Consider the following 13,386-nt stretch of genomic DNA (forward strand, 5'->3'; position numbering starts at 1 on the left):
TGGTTTGATAAAAATCAATATAATTTTATTTACTAATACAAAAAATTTTTTAAACACTTTTAAAAAGTGAGAACACCGGCCGGTGAAATTTACATAAAACAAAATAAACCCCTTAAATAAGCATTTATATTCAACATACTATTCACTATTCTTAGTGTGCTTTTGGTGTTTTCAGCACAAGCAGGTATTTTTCAGGTGGTTCATATCCACACTCTATCTATCTTTCACATTCAGAATGCAGATAGAAAGCAAAGACAAATATATTGCAGGCTTTTGGCTTGGTTAGGCATGCATGGGGTTAACTTCTGCAGTGGGGGGAGGGGATGTTCCTCGTGACTGCAGACGTGAAATCTCTCTATACTATTATAGATCATAATAGAGGGATAGAATCAGTATCCGAATTCCTGACAAGAAGCGATATTGATGGTGGAGCGCAGGAGTTTATAAAAGACGGAGTACGTTTTATCCTGTCAAATAACTATTTCCTATTTGGCGATGGTTATTATATTCAGCAAACGGGGACAGCTATGGGCACCAGGTTCGCCCCCAGCTATGCCAACTTATTTATGGGCAGTTGGGAGTTACAACACATATGGCCACGGGATCGGCATGGGGCGAACCTGGTGTCTTGGAAACGATATATAGATGATATATTGTTTATCTGGCAGGGAGACAGAGAATCACTGAACTCGTTTTGCTCAGCACTTAATGAAAATGATTGGAATATTGAACTTTCATATAATATCAGTACTGTAAGTGTTGACTTTTTAGATCTAACCATATTTGTGGAAAATGGCAAACTATGTACCAAGACCTATTCTAAGCCAACCGATTCAGGGACGTACATCCATTATGACAGCTGCCACCACCATAACTGGCTGGACTCAATACCCAGTGGCCAACTGAAACGGGTAAAGAGAAACTGTACTGAGAATGAGAACTATCAGTTACAGGCCACAAAAATGGTTAACAAATTTGAAAAATGTGGATATAGAAAGGAAACTATAATAAAAGCCATTACACAAGTAGAGACAACGGATAGAGAAATCCTCCTAACAAAAAAAAGCAATCTTGCTACAAATAACAACAAATTTGAGTAGGCATTTATAACGGGATATAATATACAACACAAAAAGATAGAAAAATCTTTTCACAAACACTGGAATATCCTGAAATAGGATCCAGTGTTAGGTGAAGCCCTCCCACTCAAACCATCCTTCATATATAAAAAAGCACCCAATTTGAGGGATACGCTAGTTAGGAGTGCATTTCTCCCGCCACAAAGAGATGGCAATATTAGAACCAAGGGCTTCCATCGATGTGGAACCTGCTTGGGGTGCCGAGGGATAAAAAGTGATGGAACAAAAAAAGTTGAGAAAATTATGATCAACAATAAAGAACATACAGTGCGAGAATTTATCACCTGCCACACTAGTAACATCATCTATATGATTGAGTGCTCCTGTGGCCTCAATTATATAGGTCGCACATCCAGGCCATTAAAAGTCCGCCTGGGAGAACATCTCAGGAATATACGGAAAGGCCTGGAGACACACTCTTTATCTAATCACTTTAAAGCAGTGCATAATAGTTCCACATTGGCGATAAAAAGATTTGTAGGATTAAAGATGGTCAAAACCAATATGAGACAGAAGAACATCTCCACCCTCCTGGCTAAAAAGGAGATGGAGATGATTTACGAGTTTGACACCCTGATCCCGAAGGGGTTAAACTCAGACTTCGAGATCAAATGGTTCTTGTAATCCTGCACTTTGTATTAACTCCTTTTCTGTATATATGGTTTATTTCTTTTCTGCACTAACATATGGTGTTAGAGTGTCTATTATGTGAAAGTTTTTTTCATTTTAAAGAAACGTTTTTCTCTTTTTCCACTAGATTCTATGGATACCTAGGAAACCTGTCAGATGTGTTTATAAATGTTCAATGCACCGTGTGATCACGCTGTAAGGGAGCTGTCAGCATAAGAACCTGGCATTTACAGCGCTATGGGCGGCAGGAAGCACGGAATCCGCCATTTTTGTTAAGGGCGCCAGGCTATCAGGAGAGCCTGTAATCTACAGCGCTACGTGTGGGCGGAAGTATGGATTACGTCATTTTGATTAAGGGCGCCAGGACATCAGGAGAGCCTGTAATATACAGCGCTGTGTGTGGGCGGAAGTATGGATGCCGCCATTTTAGTTAAGGGCGCCATGACGCCAGGAGTAAGATGAAAACACTCCCAGTCACCGGATCACGTGACCGCCGGGAGCACCAATGATAGGCCGCCTTGCACGGCAATAGAAACAGCTGATTCAGCTTAGAAACTGATTGTTACCCTTTTTAACCCCTTCCCGACATATGACGTACAATTACGTCATATGTCGGTTGAGGGGGAATCAAGCCAGCTCACGGAGTGAGCTGGCTTGAAAGAGAGCAGGTAATGGCTGTATATTACAGCCAGGTCCCTGCTCTCACGGCCACGAGTGGCGAGTTCGCCGATCGTGGCCGTTTAACCCTTTAAGCACCGCGGGCAAAGCGACCGCAGTGCTTAAATAGCTGATCGGAGGGGGGGCGCCCCCCTCCGGCGCCGATCGGGGCCCCCCGCGGCGAGATCGGAGGGTGCCGATCGGTTGCCATGGTAGCCAGGGGTCTAATGTAGACCCCTGTGCTGGCCGTGTCAGTATTCCTATTACATCCTGCCTGAGGCAGGATGTAATAGAAAGTGCTGAAAATCACTACGTTCAGCCATAGAGCTCTATGGCTGAACCTAGTACAGGCGATCGCGCCCCCTAGTGGTCAAGTACACTAGGGGGCCTTGTAGTAAAAGTAAAAAAAAAAAAAAAATAAGTTTAAAAATAAAAAAAAAATAAAAAAAATATTAAAAGTTCAAATCACCCCCCTTTCCCCATTTCACAAATAAAAAAAAATAAACATATTTGGTATCGCCGCGTTCCTAAAAGTCCGATCTATTAAAATATAACATTAGTTATCCCGCACGGTTAAAGGCGTAAACGGAAAATAATTCCAAACGCCAAAACTACGTTTTTTGGTCGCATCGCGTACCCAAAAAAAAAATAACTAAAAGAGATCAGAAAGTCGCCCATATCCCATAATTAAATTAATTAAAAAGTACACTTCAGCCCGCAAAAAATGAGCCCTCACCCAGGTCCGTAGGTGGAAAAATAAAAAAGTTATAAGCCGCAGAACATGGCGACGCGACGCAAATTAGAAAAACCGTAAAAGTTGCGATTTTTTTTTTAGTGGTAAAACATAACGAAAACTATATAAGTTTGGTATCACCAGAATCGTAACGACCCATAGAATAAAGATAACCCATCATTTTAAACGAACTATGAACTCCAAAAAAACCGTAACCAGCGCAAAATTGTGGAATGGCGTTTTTTTTTTTTTTACCCCACATTGAATTATTTCCTGATTCCCCAGAATATTATACGGTATAGTAAATGGTACCATTACAAAGTACAACTTGTCCCGCAAAAAAAAAGCCCTCATGTGTCTATATAGCCGGAAAATTAAAAAAGTTACGCTTATTTGAACGCATGGAGGAAAAAAAAAAAAAATTAACATAAAAGGCAATGTCGGGAAGGGGTTAAATGAGTGGACACTAGCGATTTTACTACAGCCTTGAAAAAGACCACAGCAGTGGTTTAAACGCGTTGGCAGCGATACCACAGCCACAAGAGGAGTCCCATACCTTCTGGGGAGGAAGACATCAGCCAGGAACCTGCTGCAGCGGTCCAGGACTGGTAACTTGAACATCAAGCTGCTCTTTTCCTGAAATGCTTTATTGAGAACTGATTACATCTAGTTCTCCACGTTTTTGGGTAATTGCAGACTTTTCCCCTCAAGATGTGTGCTGATTCTAAGGCTATTTTATGCTTGTATGAGAACTCTTTTCATTAAGGTTCTCATTTTATTCTGGTAATTGTGCTTTGAGTTATTTATCATCCCAGGAGGGAGCTTGAAGTAGCATACTGGATTTTATTGCATTATATTAAATTTCATTTTATTGTGTTACGTCATGATCCACTCTCTGTTTATTTTCATATGAACTTGGCATCCGCATGATGAGAATACAATTGTGATTTTGTATCGGAGGTACCCCCTACAGTATAGCTGTGGAAAAAGGGTTGTATAATTCCTTTATTTATACATGTAAAGGTGGAGGCGCAGACAACGTTTTGGTGTTATAACTTTTCTTTCTATGCACTCTCTGTTGGGGTAATTTGGGAATACCCCTATATCACCATCCACGTATTTGCCGACTCCATCTGAGGCGCACTGTGTCTATACTATTTTTGCTCTATAGGGATTAACGGCAGTCTGGTACTTATGTAATATCACGGCTCCCGTTTTTGTTATGAGACCGCTGCGCTCGCCATGCTTCGGGCACGGTGGCTCGCTGCGCTCTCCACACTATATAAACTCAACTCCATTCGTAGTTGGATAATAGGGGTATGAAAAAATGGGGTGCATTTAACATGGGAGCCCAGATAATACATAAGTACCGGCAGTCTTTTGTGAGACAATATTAGTCTGTAGATATACTGTAAATGTTAGATCTCTCCAAAATCACACTCCAATGCACATAGGCGTGTGCAGCCTGTTTTATTAGGGGGTGCACCACACTTGTACCCCAAGTACCCAGGGGCAAATGCCCGCCCCCACACATAGGGGGCTATTCAGGTTGATTCGCAGCCTTGCGAGTCCATCAAACCCCGCACGGCGAACGCCCGCCCCCCTCCCCCCGTCGCCCCAGCAATGTGCGGCTTAGCCCGCACAACAGCGAATGGATGTTTTGCATAAACATCCATTCGCATTGCTCGGGTGTCCGCCCACATCATTCGATGGTCACCGACCATCGAATGATGTTTAGCGTGCACGTATATATAAGTGACTTTTAAGTTACTTACATTTGCGTGCACGCTGGCGTGGATCTGGGCGGGCAGCTGACATCCGTGATGTCAGCTACCCGCCCCACACACCCGCGTCACTGCCTCATTACCATGAGAACACCCAGCGTTCTCATGGAAACGCCCATGGAACGCTGGGCGTTCCCATATGGTAATGGGGCAGACCGGCTCTCCCCGCCCATCTCCCCCCCCCCATGCAGCTGAGTGCATCTGAATAAGGACCATAGTATACACACACATACATACATACAGAGCCCCCCACACACATAGTATACATATGCACAGCCTTTGCACACCCACATACACACACAGTACACAGAGTCCCCTCCCACACACATAGTGCACATATAAACAGCCCCCCTATGCACACACAGTATACTTACAAAAAGCTGATAAACACACATCTTTATGACATAACAAAAAAGCAGCCAGCATTATTAAAGACCAAAATACCTTCCCCCTTCCCCTCTAAAACAAAGTCATAGCCTCATATAACATACAATCCCCCTGTTCCAGCTTACCTGCAGCACATTCAAACACCAGGAAGTCCTCTCCTCACTCCTCACCCGGCCACTCGTCCAGCACTGTTTCAGTAAGGCCTGAGAGGAGCTGTCTGTGCACTTCAGCTCCCCCTACAGGCAGCCGGCTCCCGGAAAAAAAATTATATTCTGTGATGTAGGACCTTGCTGCAATCGTGCAGCAAGGTCCTGTCATTAGGAGGTGCCTGTGCACCCCCGGCACCCCCCCTGCGCACGCCTATGCCAATGCAAACAAATTGCTAGTGTCCAGCCAGATTTTAATGCTCAGTCATTTAGCCATAAAAATATGCTTTTAGTTGTTAGTAAACTTTAGAAATATAAATGCGAAGAAAGTAAGAGTTATACTTATGCTCTGTGGCTATTCATTTTGTAATACACTTTATGGGAGTTTTTGTTAAATTGCCCACGCCGCGAGCGGGGTTCCCGGCTGCTCCGTTTGTCTTGTCAGTCTTGATTCTGAGATAGGACGTTGTCTGAAAGTGCGCTTAAGCAGAACTCGATCACCTAAAGTTGGACACTTCCTGGGGAGGACTGACAGACTGCCGTCATATACTGAGGGACGCTTCGAAATATATGGGAGATCATTGGAGACCAACGTACCCGTAGTGGTGATATGCCATTTTTATATGTTTTTATGTGAGTGCAATTTTATAATAAATATAATTGTTGCGAATATGGAGTTGCCCTATGTATATTTGCTTTGTTTCCCCCAGGGTGCAAGAAACAAACACGAGGGATGAGCCAGAGCTTTGTAATTGGTCCTATATATGACCTCAAAGCTGTTTGCTTTGAACAGATTGTGAGCGCATCTAGAGGAATTAAAGACATGTCCCTTTTCAAAATCTTATTGTGCAGAGAAAAAGTACAGTACACCACCTTTCAAGTATTGTGACAAGGAAAGTACTATTATTGTATAAAGAGGTGGTGGGATAACTATCAGCAGCGCCACTGTGACGCACAACTGTTTGTTTGCGGTCTTCATATCTAAAAGCAAAGACAGAATATCCTCTATCTATTTTTGAGTTTTACATCAAGTTTTACATCAAGGAAAGATAACTTAAAATCAATTTAAGACCCAACATATCCTTTTATATCATTACTGATTGGCATTATGGTTGTGTAAATATGTCTATAATTTAAAACACTTATTTTCCTGCTGATATGTAGAACAAGTCTTTCTGCTGAAACTCTGCCCAAACAATAAATAAAAGGTCCAATTAATCTAATTAGAATACAAGGTGTTAACCTGCCAGCGTGTAATTAGCATTTCCTATTGTAGTAAGTGACTTTAGGAATATTTACACTTCATTTACAAAACTGGGCAGGAGGAGCTGGTGAATGACTATATACTAATGTTATGTGGCCCTAATTTACATGTCACCTCTCAGTGTAAGAATTCCTGCAGGGCATCCTGGGAACTACTGGGGAGAGATGGGGAGGAGTGACTATAAATAGGCTGTATCAGGCCACTGGGAGCTGATGGAGGAGCTGCTGGGTCAGTTACTGGTTGGAGAGCTGGGAGGACGGAGGAGTAAGAGAGAGGCAGAGGAAGGATCCCCAGAGTAAGGTAATTATATTATACATAAGATTATACTGATAAATATACAATCATTTTTAGATACTATTTTAGAGATATCATCTTATCAGTAAGTCAAGATTTATTTGACCATTATATAAATCATTACTATTACTACAGTATATAATAGAATTATATTTAAAAGGTGCATTACTGTGAACGTTGGACCTAATTCAACATGGGTCACTATTTATTGGAATTGCAATCCTACCGATTATTGAATAACTGCGCATGTGTAGCATCCACATTGCACATTGACACATGCAGTTTGTGAATAAATATCCATATACATAGCCGTCACAGATTGACTGAAAGGAAGGCAATGTTTAGGAGTGGAAACATGGGGTTCTCTGGGTGTGCTTGTGAATATGCTGGGGTGGCAATGTGATCCCGGGGAGGATCTCTGATGTCAGCGATGACCACTTCCAGTCTGGCTCTTTTTCAGATTGTTGGAAGCTTTGGGCAACCCATACATTAGGGCAATATCACATCCAATCCTTTGTAAGTAAGCAAATATTCATACAAATGGGAGCACGAAACAAGCGTCTCTTTTACAATATTACAGAATAATTTAACTTTTCTGCCTTCTTTACAGATGTTTCAAAACAGATTATTCCATGTTTTTTTAACAGGGACTGGATTGAGTCCTCTCTGAACAAGGATCTCTTAGTCCCAAGTTTTGTTTATATGTGGGAAAGTTATGTTTATAATATACTGAGGGGATTCCAATGTAGAATACAGATACTATAAAATATACCACATGGCATGAACAATGGAGAGTCTTGTGAGATCTTCCCTTCAACATTTAAAAGGGATTTAATTATAGCCTTACCTCTGTCCCAGAGTAGATACCGGAGGCCAGGGCTAGTTGTCCTGTGTGGTCAGGTTTTGTGTCCCTCTTCTTTTCTTCTCATGTATTGGTTCATAATATTTTTCAGAATAGCAATACTGTTATTATCACAGCAAAGGTTCTTGGAGGTTTTGTCATTAATTTAGTGAATTCCCCATTAATGTCAAACTACATCCTATTTATTTGGTATATAGATGGACTGACAATACTGATTTATTGCACTTATTACTTGACCGCTGTATTTGCTATGATATACCATTCAGATGTTTACGTATTGCCATGCAAATATATCACTCTTGCATGTATTGAATAGTGTACCATTATTATTACTACACAATAAAGTTTAATTGAAGAAAATAAAAGTATTAAATGTACCCAAGTAATATTTATAATTAAAATATTGACTTTTTTGTTACAGGTCAGGTAAAATACAGGTTATTAGAATTCATTGTTGAATGGACAATCTCTGATAAATACAACCACGGACGTAATTTCTTCTTACACCTCTGGAGGATTCACTAAAGCTGTTCTCATATTCTGCCTAGTGTATCTCATATAATACATGATGAGGCTGACAGAAGAGAGACCACATCTGTGCTCTGAGTGTGAAAAATGCTTTACACGTAAATCACATCTTCTCATCCATCAGAGGAGTCACACAGGAGAGAGACCACATCTGTGCTCTGAGTGTGACAAATGCTTTACACGTAAATCACAGCTTCTCATCGATCAGAGGAGTCACACAGGAGAGAGACCACATCTGTGCTCTGAGTGTGACAAATGCTTTACCTGTAAATCACAGCTTCTCATACATCAGAGGAGTCACACAGGAGAGAGACCACATCTGTGCTCTGAGTGTGACAAACACTTTACAAGTAAATCAAAGCTTCTCATACATCAGCGAATTCACACAGGAGTGAAACCATTTACGTGTTCTGAGTGTAGTAAATGTTTTTCTCAGAAGTATCATCTGTACCAACATCAGAGGAGTCACACAGGAGAGAAACCATTTAAATGCTCTGACTGTAGCAAGTGTTTTACCCAGAAGTCGCATCTTTTGAAACATCAGAGGACTCACACAGGAGAGAAACCATTTACATGCTGTGAATGTGGCAAGTGTTTTTCCCAAAAGTCACATCTTGTTATACATCAGAGGAGTCACACAGGAGAGAAACCATTTACATGTTCTGAATGTAACAAATTTTTTATCACCAAACCAGATCTTGTCCGACATCAGAGAAGTCACACTGGAGAGAAGCCATTTACATGTTCTGTATGTAGCAAGTGTTTTACCCAGAAGTGCCATCTTGCTAGACACCAGAGGAGTCATGCTGTAGAGAAACCATTTAAATGCTTCCATGCGGCAAGTGATTTACTAGAAAGGTAACGCTTATTTATCACATAAGAATTTATTCTAAGGGAATTAGTGTTGCATGTTTCTCATAAGAAATTTGTATCAGCACAATGGCCCTCATTCTGGTTGATTCGATAACCTGCAAAGGACGCAGCTTACTGAGTCCCAGAAGACATACCCTGCCGCCCCACCAAATTGTTGCCCACTGCCACCGTATCTCCTTCATTTATGTGAAGGGGTGTGTCATGTAGACTCCTCCCCTCGCATGTCCCACTGGTGGAGAAATCATTCAATGGTCGCCAACCAACAAATGATTTCTTTAGGCCACACAAATTAACTACCTTATATTTGGTGGGCCTGGCCGAAGACCCCCCTGCACCCCATGACATGCCATAGCATGGGAATGCCCAGCATTTGCATGGCAATGCCCATGAAATGCTGGGCATTGCCCCCTCGCCGCCTCTGGCCGCCCCCCCCTACTGTGCGAGTGCCATGCTGACAATGCGGGTTGGCGAGGGTGCTTGCACAGATGGCCTGCACATGCGCATAACTAATTATGTGCAAGCCCTAACCATCAGTCCCCTGTGCGTACTCACAGGGGGAACTAAGGAATTAGAATGAGGGCCCATATGTGTTCCCGGGAGGTAATATATATTTATGAATATGGAAAGTGGTTTATATAACTCCATCTTGTTAAGAAATGAGAGCTGTGACCAGTAAGCTGGGGGCTGCTTTTCCCTTGGGACAATGTCTCTGTTAGGAAATAGAGCTGCAGTAGAACAGACAATGACGATGTGGTCGTTAATACTGTGTATGTACAGCTGTTCTGCTCACACTGGTGCTGGGGCTAGTACAGGAAAGAGCTTTATATCCATTACAGAGTTCCAGCAGCTCCTCCCAGTCACTATCATACCAGCTCAAGCAGCCGGCTCTGTCATCCCGATTGTGCCATTAATACAATGACAGCGTTAAAGGCGGTTTAGCAATTTATCCAGAATTTTCATTCTTACCATATTAGCTGGTTAATATAAACATTGATTTGATATTCCAATATTTTTTTGTTTTGAAATAAAAAGTGATTTTTATAAATAATATGATTCTGTTTTTGGCTGATGATCTTATATATTTTATAAGTATTACATCATTTTGTGCATAGTTCTACATATTAGAAGGTGGTATAATGGGAGATATATAAGGGGGATTGGTACGAAATCCCAGTGGTCAGAATCCTGGCGGTCAAAATCCCGACGCCAGAATCCCGACCACCAAAATCCAGACAAGGGGGGGCGCGAATCACCCCCCCCCCCCTTGCGGGCTCGCTGCGCTTTCCACGCAGCGGGCCCGGTGCCTCGCTATGCTCAGCACACTAATATATTCTCCCTCTATGGGTGTCGTGGACACCCATAGAGGGAGACAGTGTCGGGATTCCGGCGGTCGGGATTCTGGTGTCAGGAATTTGACCGCCGGGATTCTAACTGCATCCCATATAAGGAGTTATTTGGTGTTGACTATCTGGCAGTAATTCCTTTTGAAGATTATTTATCATTAACATTCAGCAAATCTTTTTCTGTCTCGTTGTATTGTCATTGATGAAATGTAAATACAGGAGCTTCCTGCCAATCACAGATTGCTTAGGACGATAAGAGATAATTAGTATCCTCCACTCACTGCTGCCTGTCCAATGTGTCCTGTCCTCCAGAGGAACAAGTCAGACTAACCAATCCCTTCCCCCAAACAACTTGTACTCCTAAGTCATTGTTCGCAGTATGATTTCCACCAGACAGATGACGAGTGTATTACTGCCCCCTTGTGGAGATCAGAGGCGGTGTGAATAGAGGTATATTTTCACTTCCTACAGTCCACATTTTCTTCTAGTTACATTAATGTCAGGAGAAACTGCTTATACGAATGAGTCCTTACTATCCATACGCAACATATAACTCCCAGCAATAAATGACTCTTCCAGTTTATTTTACTCACCCCTGACATATCAATAAGTGAAGCTAAAATAATAAATTATTCTGAAAGATACATCTTTATCAGTGACACTAATACACACATTTATCCACTGATTACTTACATTTGAATTAATGAAATAATTCAACATGTGCAGCATTACCATTACCCTGACCTTATAGCTATTGGTGTACAGTGATCACATGATGACAGCAGTTACACTGACTTTCTAATTCCAGTTTGTATTATTACAGCTATAATGAATGTTGGGTTTTGGGACTTATTCTGGTTCACTTGCAAGAGCAAATTCTCCCTCTAATGGACAACACCATGTGTACTGCAGATGGGATAGATGTAACGTGCAGGGAGATTGTTAGATTTGGATGTGGTTTGTACAAACTGACATCTATATTGCAGTGTAAAAATAAAGCAGGCAGTATTTACTCTGTGCAGAAACACCCAAATGTAACTCTCTCTGCACATGTTACATCTGCCCCACCTGCAGTGCACATTGTTTTGTCTATTAACATAGAAACATAGAATTTGATGGCAGATAAGAACCATTTGGCCAATCTAGTCTGCCCCTTTTTTAAGCATGTTACCTCAATCCATATTTGATCCATTTTTCATTGTAAGGATATCAATATGCCTATTCCAAGCATGTTTACATTGCTCCACTGCAGATGTTCTCAAACTGTGGGTCCTGACCCCAAAGTTGGTCCCGACCTTCTCAAAATGGGGTTGTGACTCCATGTTTCTGACCATCAAGCTGATGACTTTTCTAATCTCAGTCAGTGATTCAAGAAGTCTGAAAGTGCTGTTGAATTGTCTGTTACTTTACACTCCTCCCATCATTTTGTGTCTCTACAATGCGCCCATGTATGTGCTGTCTGGTGACTACACACGTGATGTGATAGCCTTCTGCAGGGGACCTGTCATTATTTTTATTATCTGATGGGGTCCCAGAGTAAAATATGAGGACCCCCGCTCTACTGTATTTGACTCTACCACCTCTCATGGGAGGCTATTCCACTTATCCACTACACTTTCTATAAAGTAATTTTTCCTCAAATTTCCCATGAATCTTCCTCCCTCTAGTTTCAGTGCATGTCCTCGTTTGCTGTTTCTCCTCTTCCTGTGAAGAATGTCTCCCACCTGTACATTGTTAAAACCCTTGATATATTTGAAAGTTTTCTTTCATGTCCCCCCTTTCCCTTCTCTGCTCTAAACTATACATATTAAGATATTTTAGTCTTTCCTGGTGTTTTGTGATGTAGGCCATACACTGTTTTAGTTGCCCTTCTTGTACAGTCTCTTACTTATGTATATCCTTCTGGAGATATGGCCTCCAGAACTAAACAAAGTACTCTAGATGAGGTCATACCAATGACCTATACAGTGGCATTATTACTTCTTTCTTTCTACTGCTAATTCCTCTCCCTATGCAACCAAGCATCTGACTTGCCTTCTTCACAGCTTTGTTATATTGCCTACCTGCCTTTAAGTCCCCTGAAATAGTGACACCTAGAACCCTATCCTTCTCAGTAGTTTCCATTATAGTGCCATTTATACTATATTAAGTCTTTGGATTTTTGAGACCGGGGGCAGAGCCAGACTAAGGTCTAAATGGGCCTGGAGCTGAAAATGATCAAGGGCCTATTATGCACAATAATAGGGGTTGTGGCCAGCACCTAATAATGTGGGGGCGTGACCAGTGTTCTGGTTGGGTGGTCTGCTCATGGGTGTGTCTCTATTTGTGTAAATACTTTCAACTAATTAAATTTGCCTGGAAAGGGCAGGGGGCTGGCATAAGAAAAATGCAGGGAGATATATTGGTGGGTGAACTTCAAAAGGCGCACCCGCAGGATGCCGATGTCCTAAGATACTTGTGAGGTGAGGCCGCACTCCAGAAACTTGGTAGACAACATTTCAGCACCTTTTATGTGGTCACCTAAATTTACCACATCATATACCCCTTATACAAATCATGCAACACAATAGTAACTCCCTCATACTGTACTTGCCTCTTACACATTATGCCACATGGAATGAACAAAAATTCACACTATGGCAAACAGATTGAGTCAAAATTCACGTTATGCCACACAGATTAAGGCAAAATTCACATTTTGCCACATGGATTGGACCAAAATACACACTATACCAGGTATGTCCAG

The sequence above is a fragment of the Crinia signifera genome, chromosome 4 (genome assembly GCF_055691185.1).
Source record: "Crinia signifera chromosome 4, ASM5569118v1, whole genome shotgun sequence".
NCBI lineage: Eukaryota > Metazoa > Chordata > Amphibia > Anura > Myobatrachidae > Crinia > Crinia signifera.